Source organism: Microtus pennsylvanicus, chromosome 4 (genome assembly GCF_037038515.1).
Source record: "Microtus pennsylvanicus isolate mMicPen1 chromosome 4, mMicPen1.hap1, whole genome shotgun sequence".
In the NCBI taxonomy this organism is placed as follows: Eukaryota; Metazoa; Chordata; class Mammalia; order Rodentia; family Cricetidae; genus Microtus; species Microtus pennsylvanicus.
Window position 1 is genome coordinate 133,004,399 of NC_134582.1, and position 13,756 is coordinate 133,018,154.

General features: G+C 40.3%; 1 pseudogene; it reads left to right on the top strand.

Moving 5' to 3' along the window:
- Positions 1 to 10,629: 10,629 nt before the first annotated feature.
- On the top strand, positions 10,630 to 11,183 carry LOC142848940 (large ribosomal subunit protein uL6 pseudogene; annotated as a pseudogene).
- The last annotated feature ends 2,573 nt before the right edge of the window (positions 11,184 to 13,756 follow it).

The following is a 13,756-nucleotide window of genomic DNA, read 5'->3' on the forward strand; positions in this document are numbered from 1 at the left end:
AACCTAATGACAGTGGATTAACGTAAAACTGGAGATCAAGCCTATTTGTTCTTAAGAATAAGAAGCTAATCAGGCTAGTTCTTCTGTGTAGTTAGGTAGGTTCAGGCAAAGTCAATCCGCTGTGTTTTGTGTTTTCCTATATATCATTGTAGATAGATAATGAATTTAAAAACCCAAGTTTGCCAAACTCAATGGTAAAAGCAGGTAGCAAATTAGCTTTAAAAAGTTACAGTATACTGTTAGAGAAGTTTGATTGGTTCCCTTGTTGGTTCCCAGCCACCTGGCTGAAATAATCACATAGAAACTGTATTAATTAAATCACTGCTTGGCCTATTAGTTTTACCTTCTTATTGGCTAACTCATATTAATTTAACCCATTTCTATTAATCTGTATATCACCACGTGGCTGTGGCTTACTGGGTAAAGTTCCCAGATTCTATCTCCAGGGTCTCCACGGCTTCTCTCTGACTCTGCCCTTCTTTCTCCCAGCATGCAGCCTAACTTTCCCCACCTAGTTCTTTATTCACTAACCAATAAAAGTAACACACAGACAGAAGGACCTCCCACACCAGTGTAGGACTAGGGAGATGACTCAGCTGTTAGAGGTTAGACTCACAATCAAGAAAACAAAAGCCACAGTGTAGAATTTGTGTCTTGTTGCTAGGCAGGTCAAGGGTTGATAGTTCAGAAATATTTGTGGTAAAGAACTAAATAATAGCATGGAACCACTGAAGTTACAAAAATAACTTTCTAAAGGGTGAAAAAAAGTGTGGCATTTGTTGGATGGTCAATTCATCCCAAACCAGTTCATAGTCAAAGGTAAGGAGCACCTTCTGTGTATAGGAGCTACAATGAAGGGGGTGGAGAAGCCCTGCAAATTCCCATCCTCTGGAAGAAGAGAGAGCGTTATTTGTAGAATCTCTGCAGTTGCCTCATCTTCATGTTTCTAGAACTTTCAGTGGTGCCTGAAATTCTCTCATCAGAAAAACATTTATCAAAAAAGAAAAAACATTTATCATTTTGCATCATAACTTGAGTTTCCAATGTCTTACTGGGCACCTGTAATCTCACCATTTTTATAGGAAATGAGAGGCAGAGACAAGACGTTGCCTGGAAGCTCAAGGGCCACTAACCTGGTGATCACAACAGCAAAAGCATGAGAGACCCTTTTGCAAAAACAAGAAGTTAAAGGTGGCGATTAACTCCCAAGATTTGTCCTCTGAACTCTATACTCTTGCTTCTTCCCCATACTTACACATCATTTGTAAACACACTAACATACACACAGCAACACACACACATACACACACAGTGCAGCTGTATGTAGGACCATGTGAAAGGAAAACACTCTCCTGAGAAGGTGGGGGGGGGGCACGCCGAAGTTGCATGTAGAAGAAAGAAGGGGCTATCCTGAGCCTTGTCTTGCATTAAGGGGAGAGGTGGGACATTAGAGGCTGGTTCCAGTCGTTTAATGGGACAGTCAAAAGGTAAATGTTTTCTCTGCATTCTGTAGACATGGCAGCAAAATGTCAATTACCTCCCTGGCAACCAAGCCCATTTAAAAAGCCATGGCTGTGTGAATCAGGGGCCCATGGAGTGAACTGAAAGAACACCAGTTTTCAGGAAACCCTGAACCCCGCAGAGGTTTGAGTTATTTCTTATGTGGGTTTACATCTGTGGATGTTAGTCTTTACTCTCTCTTGGATTCCTAGGAGAGGCTGGTATTTTGTTCATTTTTATACGGCATCAGAGTTGAACCCTGAGCTTTGTTTATGCCAGGCAAATGCTCTACCACTGAGCTACTTCTCGGTCAACCTGGGCTTGTAATTTCCTGCTACCCTGCTAGAAGACCTAATCAAATCTTAGGAGAAAAAAATTCTTCCACTTTTCTCTCAGATGGCAGCCATCCAGAGGAAGCCAAGTGTACCAAAGGGACACAATTGGTGTTAACATCTTTTGTGTGTCTCAGTACCTTTGTGAAGGATAACACCAGGGAGAATGATTCTTTTCCATAGAGAGCAAGTGTGGTCATCAACGACTATAAAGTCAGCTCTCAGCATAGGTTGATAAGTCTGCATAGACCAGCTGATGGACAAATGACTTGTCTTGGAGAATGCTGCAGACAGGACTGCGTTTTGTACCTGTGTATGCTGTAAATTTGCTTTTGATGGATGCGGTGACCACAAGGAATTTAAAGGTAGGCTACAACAAATGTCATCTTCATGTGTAGATGCCACTGTTAGAAGCAGAAGTCAGAAAAGATTCTATCTCCCCATGTTGTTTCATGCCTCTAGGACAGGAAAGGCATTTCCCCTTGTGGATTCAGCCTCTGCAGTAAGAGCAAAAAGACTATGAATCTGCATTTCATGATGTGGAGAGCGGCTGGTTTGAATTTTAGGTCAGAGGGTAAATTTCACTTATTGTTGCAATTTAGAATGGACAGATATTTTTGTGATGTTTTACTTTGTGAGAAGTCACAAGTTCTTGTTGGCCATTTATTTTAGACGATCGTGTGTGGGGATGAAGATGTGGTTCAGCAGTTAAGAAAGGTTGCTGTCCTTCCTCCCAGAGGACCCAAGTTTGGATGTGAGCACCCACATTAGGTGGCTCACAGCTGTCTGTAACTCTAGCTCCAGAGGATCTGGCATCCTCTTCTGTTCTCCATACTAACCCACTCACATGTGCCACATACAGATATACACTTAAATGTAAATAAATTTTTTTTGAAAGTCAGGTGTTTATTGCCTTAGAGCTTTGAACTCAAATTTTTTGATTTATTGTATTGAATGAATGAAGTATTCTAGGCCACATGTGAGAAGCACAAAGATGTTTTTGTGGCTCCTTAAAAAACACCTATTGTCATTGTTATTTACAGATGATATATTGACTTTGAAAGTCACGTGGGGATAGTAACATGGTTTTGTTGATAACAGTGCTTCCCACACAAGCCTGAAGATCAAGTGCAAACTGGAACTCAGTGTAAGGCAAGAACTGACTCCCTGAAGTTGTTCCCAGACTTTCACATGTGAGTCATGACATGGACACACTGCACCCCCACACTCACGCATAAAAACACACATGCACATAAACCCCCACACAAATAAGAATAACAATAAAAATAATTTATAGAAAAATATAGTTTGAATAAGTCATTTGGGGAGCTGGGTGGGATGCCGTAGACCCATAATCCCTACTATTTGCAGGGTTGAGACAAGAAAATGAAGAGATGAGAAGAAGGCATGCCCAAAGTCAATAGTGGATAAGAAAACAGTTTTTCTATTTTGAGAGTTGTATAACCTTAGGGTCTACTTGGCTGCTTAGAGAATTTTTCATTCTGGAATTTGTGAGTGTTTTAAAGATATGTAGAAACCTAAGTTTATATCAAGCAAAACGACCCTTTTAAAATAGAAAAAAAAGGAGTCAGTTCCTTTCATCTGAGGCAGCAGCTAGAACATTTTGCACCACTATTGTCTTTTAATTTCTCCTGCTTAGCATCTCAGGCAATCCGACTCAGTGCAGAGGGCAAAGATGTACCAACTGGAATACCTACCCCTTCAAATGAGCACAGCATAATCTCTGCAGAGACTTCTTAGTGCTGTTCACTCCTTGTCACTATCTAAGGACTTACAACTGGAAGTTACTGCCATTCAAACCCCTGTGCAGGCAGCTGGGGCGGGGGCGGGGTTGTCCTGACGTCATCAGGTCTTTCTTGTTGCCCTCCATTCTCTGTCTGGAACTGGCCGCCTCTGCTCCCCGGATCAATGGAGCCACAGTCAGGCTGTACTCACTCAGTTGCCATTTGGCCTCTGACGATTTGCAGACATGAAGAATTCGTCACCTGCTTAGTCTCCGGTAACTTAGCTGCCATGTCATGCTCTGCTTCCCTCTAGACGCTTATGCTTCGTAGAACCCAGAGAGCACTGCAGAGGGGGTAAAACTTTGAAAATGCCTTTCCAAGGCTGCATTATCTGATTTCTGAGGACCTCACTTTGTTACTTCCTTTTATTTTTTTCTTCTCTGAAAACTTTCTCAGTTACTGCTCAACTGAATGAGTCTATGCACCTCACCTCCCGGATATAACGTAGCCATTATGAAAGTCATGCTTTCCGAGGAGCATCAGTGATGACTACGAAATAGAGACAGTTTACTTTCTCTATAGAAGGAGAGGTGGGGAGGTCATCAGCCCTCCCTCCTGACCTCCTCTCCCACCTGGTGTAAGTCTACCCACCTGCATGTGATCCCTGGAAGTGCTGGCTGGACCGTATAGGTGGTTGAAGGCCAAATGAAACAACACTTCATCCCAGCTTTGGGAGGTCATCACCAGTGCTGGAGTGAGACTTTTCTAACACACAGCATTTTGGGGACCGTGGATGATCCCTTTAAGTAGGTCCAGTAAACTCAGTGATTCACCAAGGTCGTTAGCATTGTCCCTTTGATCTGTCTGCCCTATCAGAGGTAACTAATTTTTGTTAAGCATTCCCATAAAAAGTTAACATAACTGAATGTATGAAACCAGCATACAGAATTTTATGGTATAAAATATTGTTGCAGTCCTTCTTATAATTTTAGAACATTTTATTCTTAGGAAGTTTGTGCCAATTTACATTTTATAAATTTGATAATTGGATGACATGATGATGTAAAGTCTGAGGGCTAGATTTGAGGTGTTTCTTATACTGCAGGTTGTATTCTAACATCATTGTCAGGTGACTAGATTAATATATAGTGTTATTTGGTGACTGCTTGCTTTATTTTGACAAGATGTCTGACATAAACAACCCAAGAGGTAAAGGGGTGATCTCAGTGCACTTGTAGAGGTTTCAGACCTCAGTCATTGATGGCAGAGGTGCCAGTTTGAGGTGAGGCAGGACACTGTGGAGCAGGAACATGTGACAAAGGTCTTTCAATTCATTTTGGACAGGAAGCAGAGAGCAAAGGGGACCAGGAAGCAGATCTAACCATCAAGAACCCTTTTCTGCAACTAGGACCCACTTTCATGAGTATCCAGACCTTCCCTCAGTGTGCTATCAGCTGAAGTCCAAGCCCTCGATAAAAAAGCCAGGGGCACATTTCACAGACCAAAGTCACCGACAGAAGAGAAAAGGTGAAGCAGAAACCATGTGTCTGTTGACTTGATCTCTGTGAAAATCTGCTTAGATGTAGCAGCATATTCAACAATGAGACTTTCAAGGAAGATCCAAAAGTTGTGCACAAATATTAAAACTCTATGTAAAGCATACACTTAAAATATCTTGAGATATGGAATTCCATTAAGTACAGCTATCTCAGTTTTATAGCAGTAACAACTTTGTCTTAGGGTTTCTATCGATGTGGTAAAGCACTATGACCATATGTATGTTGTGGGGGAAAGGGTTTATTTCAGCTTAGAGTTCCACATCACAGCCCATCACCAAAGGAAGTCAGGACAGGAACTGAAGGAGGGCAGGATTGAAAGCAGAAGCCATGGAGGAATTCTTACTGCCTTGTCCCTCCTGACTTGATCAGCTTGCCTTCTTGGAGGTACCACCAGTGGATCACAACTCCCCCAGTGAGCTGGACCCTCCCACATCCATTACCAATCAAGAAAATGTACCACAGGCTGGCTCACAAGGCAGTTTGGTGGGTGCATTTTTCTCATTGCTTTTCCTCCTTCCAGAAGGACTCCAGTTTGTGTCAAATCAACAGAAAAGTATCAGAACAAATGTGTTCACATTAAGTATTTCATATTTCTTTTTGTTTGTGTTTGAGCTTTGTTTTGTGTCAGAGGCAAAGTTGGCTTGACCTGTAAAATAACCTCTTAGTAGTTTAATTTATGCCTAAAAAAATTAAAAATATCCAAGTGTACTTCTATCTGTGTTTCTCTCTCTCATTGTTTATGTTGAGTTTAATTGTGCCTGTCTGTGTATGTGTGGTGTGTATGTATGTGCATGTATGTGTGAGAATGTCCACAACTGTACCTACGTGGAGGTCACAGGAGATCTTTGAATGTTGCTCTCTTGCTCCACCTTATTAACTTCAGACACAAAACTTGAAGCTTCCCATTTTGACTAGACTGGATTGTCATTTTGGCTAGACTGGATTGTCATTTTGGCTAGACTGGTTTGTCATTTTGGGTAGGCTGGCATATGCTTTTTGGTAGGCTGGCTTGCTACAAGCTTCCAGGATCTGCCTGTTTTTGTCCTTCAACACTGAAGTTACAGCAACCTTACCTGGCATTTATGTGGGTTTTGGGGATGCAAACCCAGATTGTCAAGCTTGCACAACCACTCTCTGAGCCATTTCCCTGTGTCTCTGGTTTTGTTTTAGGATAGATTCTTTCTTTGGAGTCCAGGCTGGCCTTAAAGTGTCCTCCTTTTTTCTCAGGTTCTTCCTTGGGATCACAGGCTTGCATCATCCTGCTCACCTCTGAAATCTGAAATTTTACTCATGATGTTTGGAATCAAATAGAACACATTCTAACGTATTCTCAAATTGCAGTTGATCATTGACTTGGACTGTTTAGTAAACCAGGTCAAGAGAGTGGCTGTGTGGACCACCTGACCTCCAGAGGGCTTTTGCAGGATATAATGTACCCTGAAGAACCAGACTGGAGGATCCGATTGGTAATCATCAATTATTTTCATCTTGCAGGACTTTAAAGAGAAAGGTGACTTGTATTCTCACTGAGAATAAGTGACAATGACTCCTTAATCTTAATGGGACTCAGAGAACACTGCAGAAGAAAGCAAGAGGATTGAAAAGAGTGCTGTGAAATGCTGTCATCTGGACATGACATGGCCGCCACACCCATGAACTCATAGAGGCTGTGATTACCTGTGCAAGACCTGCACATGGGGCTGGGATCAACAATCGAACATGCTTGGGAGAGGGGATCATAAGGCTGAGAAGCTATTGGCAATTGATTGCTTTTGGGAGACAGAGGAATTTTTCTTTGGATGTGTGGTTGTTGTGATGGACAGCCACTATGCTGATGTAGGTGTTGCTTTCTATGTGTTTCTTTCATTGGTTAACTAGTAAAGAAACTGCCTTGGCCCTGACAGGACAGAAAATTAGGTAGGCGGCATTCTCCCAGAATGCTGGGAGAAAGAAGCCGAGTCAGGTCATTCGCCATGATTCTCCCACTCCAGACAGACGCAGGTTAAGATCTTTCCTGGTAAGCCAGCTCGTGGTGCTACACAGAATATTAGAAATGGGTTAGATCAATATGTAAGAGCTAGCCAATAAGAGGTTAAAACTAATGGGCCAAACAGTGTTTAAAAGAATACAGTTTCTGTGTAATTATTTCAGATAAAGCTAGCCATGTGAACAGCCGGGTACCAGGAACGTAGCCCGCCGCTCTTATTACTACACTATGCTCTGGTGGATGACCCAATGTCTATGTACATATGAGAAGCACTACAAGGATTTAGTGGAGAGAAGGAGGAGGAGGACGTAGCAACATGATGTTGATGGAAGAAATAGGGATGGATATAATCAAAACACATTACATACATGTATGAAATTCTTAAAAATATACGAAAATATTATGAAAAAAATTAAGTAGAGAGTGAAGCAGACACCTGATATGCAGGTGCATAGGCATACATGTTAAGCGTACAGATAGGGGACAAGAGATATGTTAATGGTTAAGAACACTGGCTGTTCTTCCAGAGGTCCTGAGATCAATTCCCAGCACCCACATGGTGGCACACAACAGTCTGTTATTGTAGTCCCATGTGATCTGATTCTCTCTTATGGTGTGCAGATATATACATAGACAAAATACCCATATACATAAAACATAATCAAATAAATTAAAAAGCAAAATAAAGAAAAACAAGCATGTGCACACACATGAAATATAAAAGAAACTCAATAATTTGGCACAATAATTTATCATTAAACACCTATGACTTTGTACTTTTTTATTATGTATACAATATTGTGTGTGTGTGTGTGTGTGTGTGTGTGTGTGTGTGTGTGCAGGCCAGAAGAGGGCACCAGACCTCATTACAGATGGTTGTGAGACACCATGTGGTTGCCGGGAATTGAACTCAGGACCTTTGGAAGAGCAGGCAATGCTCTTAACCACTGAGCCATCTCTCCAGCCCCGACTTTGTACTTTTTAAACATGCAGACATGCATAATAAATTTGTTTAATCATAAACTGGTACTTCTTAAAATATATAGTTAGTATCATTTATTATTGTCAGAAAATCATTCTATTTTTTTCTGCAAAGCCCAGAAGGAAGACAATCAAAGAAAAGGACACTCCTTTGTAAAATGACATATTTTATGTCTGATATGGAAGAAGCTACACTGTAAGCAGTGGTGACAAATGAATGGCTTTGTCTTTGACACAATTGCATAAATGATTTTCTTATCCTTAGCGAGCTGAAAGATAACAGCTCTTTATCAGAGAAGCATCTCTCCCGGGGCTCATTTTCCCCTTTCCTAGACTCAAAGGGGTTTAATGGAGATGAAATATAAAATTGCAAATCTGCTTATTCACATATTATTTCATTTTTTTCTGACTGCATACTTGTTTTATGAATGCTTGGGAATAGCTAATCTCATCTGTAAAATAAACTGAAAGCATTTACATATCAATGTGTTGTGAATATTTTCTCCTATCAAACCTGTTAAAGATAGCATACAACCATAGGACTAAAGAGGTAAGGGACTCCTATTTTTACTTATTAGTTTGGACCTAAGTATGTTACCTATCCCCATTGTTTCTCCTCTCTGAAGTATGGAATGACTGAAATCACAAATTATGCTTCAGCAATAAGTGAATAATTTTAATCAAGGTGTGAGTGCTTTTTTCTTTCAGGTTACAAAATCTTATGGAAATCCTTGGTAAGCATTGCAGTTTCAAATGAGATGAGCTGGAGAGATGGCTCAGAAGAGCACTGTTTGCTTTTTCAGAAAACCTTGGTTCACAGCACCTACATGGAGCTCACAACTGTTCCAAACAAAAGGTCTAAGAAATCCAATGACCTCTTCTGGCCTTCATGGGCACTACACACATAGTGTACAAAAGCAAACAATACATGTTCACACACACACACAAATAGTAAACAAGTGAGATGAAATTTTGTCCTAGCATTTATTTTGTGTACGTAGACTTCACTTAACGTTACAGAAGTTGATGCACTCTTCTGAGGATTGCTGAAAATATTTATTAACTCGTATAGCAACTCTTTTATTAACTTTTACAAAGTACCTGACCAATAGTTAAGCTAGTAGATCTGTTAATGTTGTTGAGAATGTTTTCATTGTAATCAAAGACCGTGCTTTTCATTTCTCAGCCACCCAGCCCCAAATAATCACATGAAACTATATTAATTACAACACTGTTTGGCAATGACTCAGGAATATTCCTAGATAGCTCTTACATCTTGAATAAACCCATTTCTATTATTTTATATTTTACCATGAGACTTGTGGTTTGTTACCTCATGTCTTGCTTCTTGGGTGGCTATAAGGCATCTCCCTGACTCTGCCTTCTTTCCTCCTCTATCTCTGCTTGGATTTTCCACCTTGCTATAATCTGCCCTGCCATGGGGCAAAACAGATTTTTTTATTAACAAATAGCAATAAAACATATTCATAGCATACAGAGGGGGAATCCCACATTACCTTCCCTTTTCTGTCTAAATAAAAAGGAAGGTTTTAACTTTAACATAGTAAAATTGCATATAACAAAATAGGGAGCAAGCAAGAATTACAGTTACTATATTTCTTTGTGAGTCTAAAGTTTTATATCTAACTTATCTTTTTATCATAACTAAGGAAAACTATAACTATAATTATCTATTTTCAACTTTATCAAAGATCCCAGAAGGAAATACTATTACCTAAGTAAACAGGGAGTATATTGTAAGCAACTTCTAAAACTCTGGGGTTGACAGAGACAACTCAATGCCTGAACAGTCACCAAAAATTCTTCTTGAATGTTGGTAGGCACATAGTATTTAGCACACTTTTTCATGAAGCAGGGAATCTGAAAGACTGTTTCGCCTTTATTGGCACTTTCTTCTGTGTCTTGTAGAACATCTAGCAGACTCGTTCATGAAGCAGGAACCCTGAAGGACTGTCTCCTCTTCTTTTGGCAAGATCAGCAATCATTTTTTCTGTGGGTCCTGCATGTCCAGGTTATACTGCATACCATCAGGCAGTCCAGGTAAGAGCAGTTTCTTGTCCAAATGGCTAGTCTTGTCACATTGAAGTCAAATTACATAACAAGTTTCTTCAATGTCCATGAACCTCTCAGAAGTAATTGGTGCTACCATAAGCAGACATGTCTCATTGTCAAGAAAAGTCTAAGTTCTTAAAAAAAATCTTAAATGCCATTATTCTGTAGGTCTTTGAAATGTTGAAAATTATCTATCTAACTGAAATATATCTCTTTACATCTAGAAAACATAATCAAAAGTTGGATTATTATAGATGACTATTCTGTATTTCTTAACTATATTTTTAAATTATAATTTTAATTAAATATTCTGTATTTCTTAATTATATTTTTAAATGATCTGCACAAACACAATACCTTAAACAAGAGCAGAAATACATATACATAGTGGAACAAAATTGACCTTAAATTTGTATCAATAGGGTTCTCTCTTTGCCCCATCTACTTGGAGAATGAAGACCATTCTCAGCAATCAGACTGTCGGCATTTCAGAAAATGTGGGCATCGCTCTGAAGGGGCACACAGTTATTAAGAAGGGCCCCAGAGGAACCCTCCAGAGGGACTTCAATCATATCCATGTAGAGCTGAGTCTCCTTGGAAAGAAGAGGCTCCAGGTTGACAAACGGTCGGGTAATATCATGGGTATTACACTGGGCTTCAAAACATGATCAAGGGTATTACACTGGGCTTCTGTTACAAGATGAGATCTGTGTATGCTCACTTCCCCATCAACATCGTTATTCAGGAGAATGGGTCTTTGGTTGAAATCCAAAATTTCTCAGGTGAAAACTACATCCACAAGGTTCAGATGAGAACAGACGCTGCTTGTTCTGTCTGTCGAGCCCAGAAAGATGAGTTAATCCTTAAAGGAAATGACATTGAACTTGTTTCAAACTCAGTGGCTCTGATATAGCAAACCACAACAGTTAAAAACAAGGTTATCAGAAAGTTTTTGGATCTTATCTATGTGTCTGAAAAGGGAGCAGTGCAACAGCCTGATGAGTAAGACCTCAGCTACCAGCTCCAGAAACAAGATCCTGAATTTTAAGAACTATTTGGCATGTCTTTTGGGAAAATAAAAGACTTGTATAAAAAAAAAGAACCTCTATCAATATAGCAAGATCCATACCAATGCAAAGTATTCATCTCTTTATCATATCTTCATTATTTATTTTTTTAAAGAAATTGACTGTGACCATTAACCATCTATAACCAACTCTTTTTTTGTTGTTGTTGTGTTTTTCTTTTGTTTTTTTTTCTGAGACAGGGTTTCTCCTTAGCTTTTGGTTCCTGTCCTGGAACTAGCTCTTGTAGACCAGGCTGGCCTCGAACTCACAGAGATCCGCCTGCCTCTGCCTCCTGAGTGCTGGGATTAAAGGAGTGCGCCACCGCCTCCCGGCTAACCAACTCTTTTAAAACAAAAACAAACATTTATAAACAATCATTTCAGGAATTTGGATGTAGTTTTCGCCAAACTGTTTCCTACTGTTTGTTGGGCAAACTATTTTCAGAGTTCATGGAGACTTTTCAGGGGATCTTGTTTCATCAAACCATTTTAGTCTAGAAGAAATCAACAGGTTCCCATCTTTTGTGGAAACAAAAACAAAATCTCTTTTCCAAAGTAACATATCCTTAGATTCAAATTTTGAAGTCAAGATGCCTTTAAAATATATATGTAGATTTAGCTTAGCAGCCCCCAGCAAATGTCTCTTTCTAGTCAAGAAATTCAAAGAAAACACAATAATGTACATAATCCAGACTTTCTGTGTATTTTCCTTTTTTTAAATAAAAAAACATGGCTTATTTGTTTAATATTATTTTTGCTCTCTCTTTAAAGACTTTATTTTATTTTTAAAAACTATTTATTTCTTTTTATAACTGTCTATGCTCTTTTCCCTCTCTCTCCCAAGCTTGCATACATTTTTTTTTAAACACGCTGTGCCTTGTTTAGAGGTCTTTTATGTCTGAATCTGTCCTCTTGTGCATCTGAAATGCTTTTCTGATAAGGAGCATTTAAAAATGGTAAGCAGTGTGGTTGCTGCAGTTCTGGATGATGACTCTGCCTCTCTCAGTCTTTCAATATGGCAGAGGTACGTTCACGACCAATGCTGGGACGCTGGGTGGGAGCTGTGCTCACCTCCTCAGTTCTAGAAAACAGCATGCAGCACATAAACTCTTTTCTCCCCCCTCTGGATAAAAGCTAAACCTGCAGTGCAGCATGCTGTGCAGCCTGGGTATGTCTCTGCGTATGTAGCAGGAGTTTGCCATGTTCTTCTACCTGTGCACACCTAGCAGACCTGATCCAGCTGGTGGTCCAGGTAGGGGTGCTGAGCAGAGGGCACAGTCTCAGTTACGTTCCTCCTGACCCTGAGTGGGTGTACAAGCACCCAATTCCGAAGTGGGTGGCAGGTCATACAGGTTAGCCCCAAATATTTGGGTGCTATTTGTGCTATTTGTAATTGGAGACTGTGCTTTTTTTGTTTCCTGGCCACCCAGACTCAAATAATCACACAAAACTATATTAATTACAACACTGTTTGGCCAATGACTCAGGCATATTCTTTTTTTTTTATTCGAGACAGGGTTTCTTTGTGGCTTTGGAGCCTGTCCTGAAACTAGCTCTGTAGACCAGGCTGGTCTCGAACTCACAGAGATCCGCCTGCCTCTGCCTCCCGAGTGCTGGGATTAAAGGCGTGCGCCACCATCGCCCGGCCCAGATGGCTCTTACATCTTAAATAAACCCATTTCTATTATTTTATATTTTACCACAAGACCTGTGGTTTGCTACCTCATATCTTGCTTCTTGGGTGATTACATGGTGTCTCCCTGACTCTGTTTTTTTTCCTCATCTTTCTCTGCTTTGATTTACTGCCTTGCTATATTCTGCCCTGCCATAGGCCAAAAGAGCTTCTTTATTAACCAATGGTAATGAAACATGTTCACAGCATACAGAGGGGAATCCCGCATCATCCCTGACATAGCGCTCCCTCAACTTGTCTCTTCCTGAGTAGAAATATGAGACAAAGAGGGCATGGTTCCTCCAAATCTGTTTAAGAATCACTCTGGTGATGACAGTGAACATTATCTTCAGGAACCGGACACCAAGACACACACGCACTCCAGGTGTCATCAGTGCTTCAGCATCCAGGCTTCCATGCTTCTCCTGCAGTAGATTGTTCTGCTCTGACTGCCACGGCAAATGCCCACAGAATAGATGTCTCAAAGAATCGATTTTCTCATGTTTCTGGAGGCTTAAAAATCTGAAATCAGAGCATCCTTTTGTTGGTTTCTCCCAAGGGCTCATTCTGTGGCTGAGAAATGGCCATCCCCTGGTACATGCGTCTTCATATTGTCTTCCTCAGGTCCTGTGTACCTTTATCCATCTTACAAGAATAGGTCGAACTGAATTAAGACTCACTTTAAGACCACGTTTCAAATTAATTGTCTCTTTAGAGCCTCTAGATCCTGTTATAATAAACAGATTTGGACAAAGCTGGCTTTTCTTAGAGATCAGTCCCTTGCCTCAAGATTTAGAAAATGTGCTTTGCTGGGTATGGCAGAACACACAGTCAAAACACC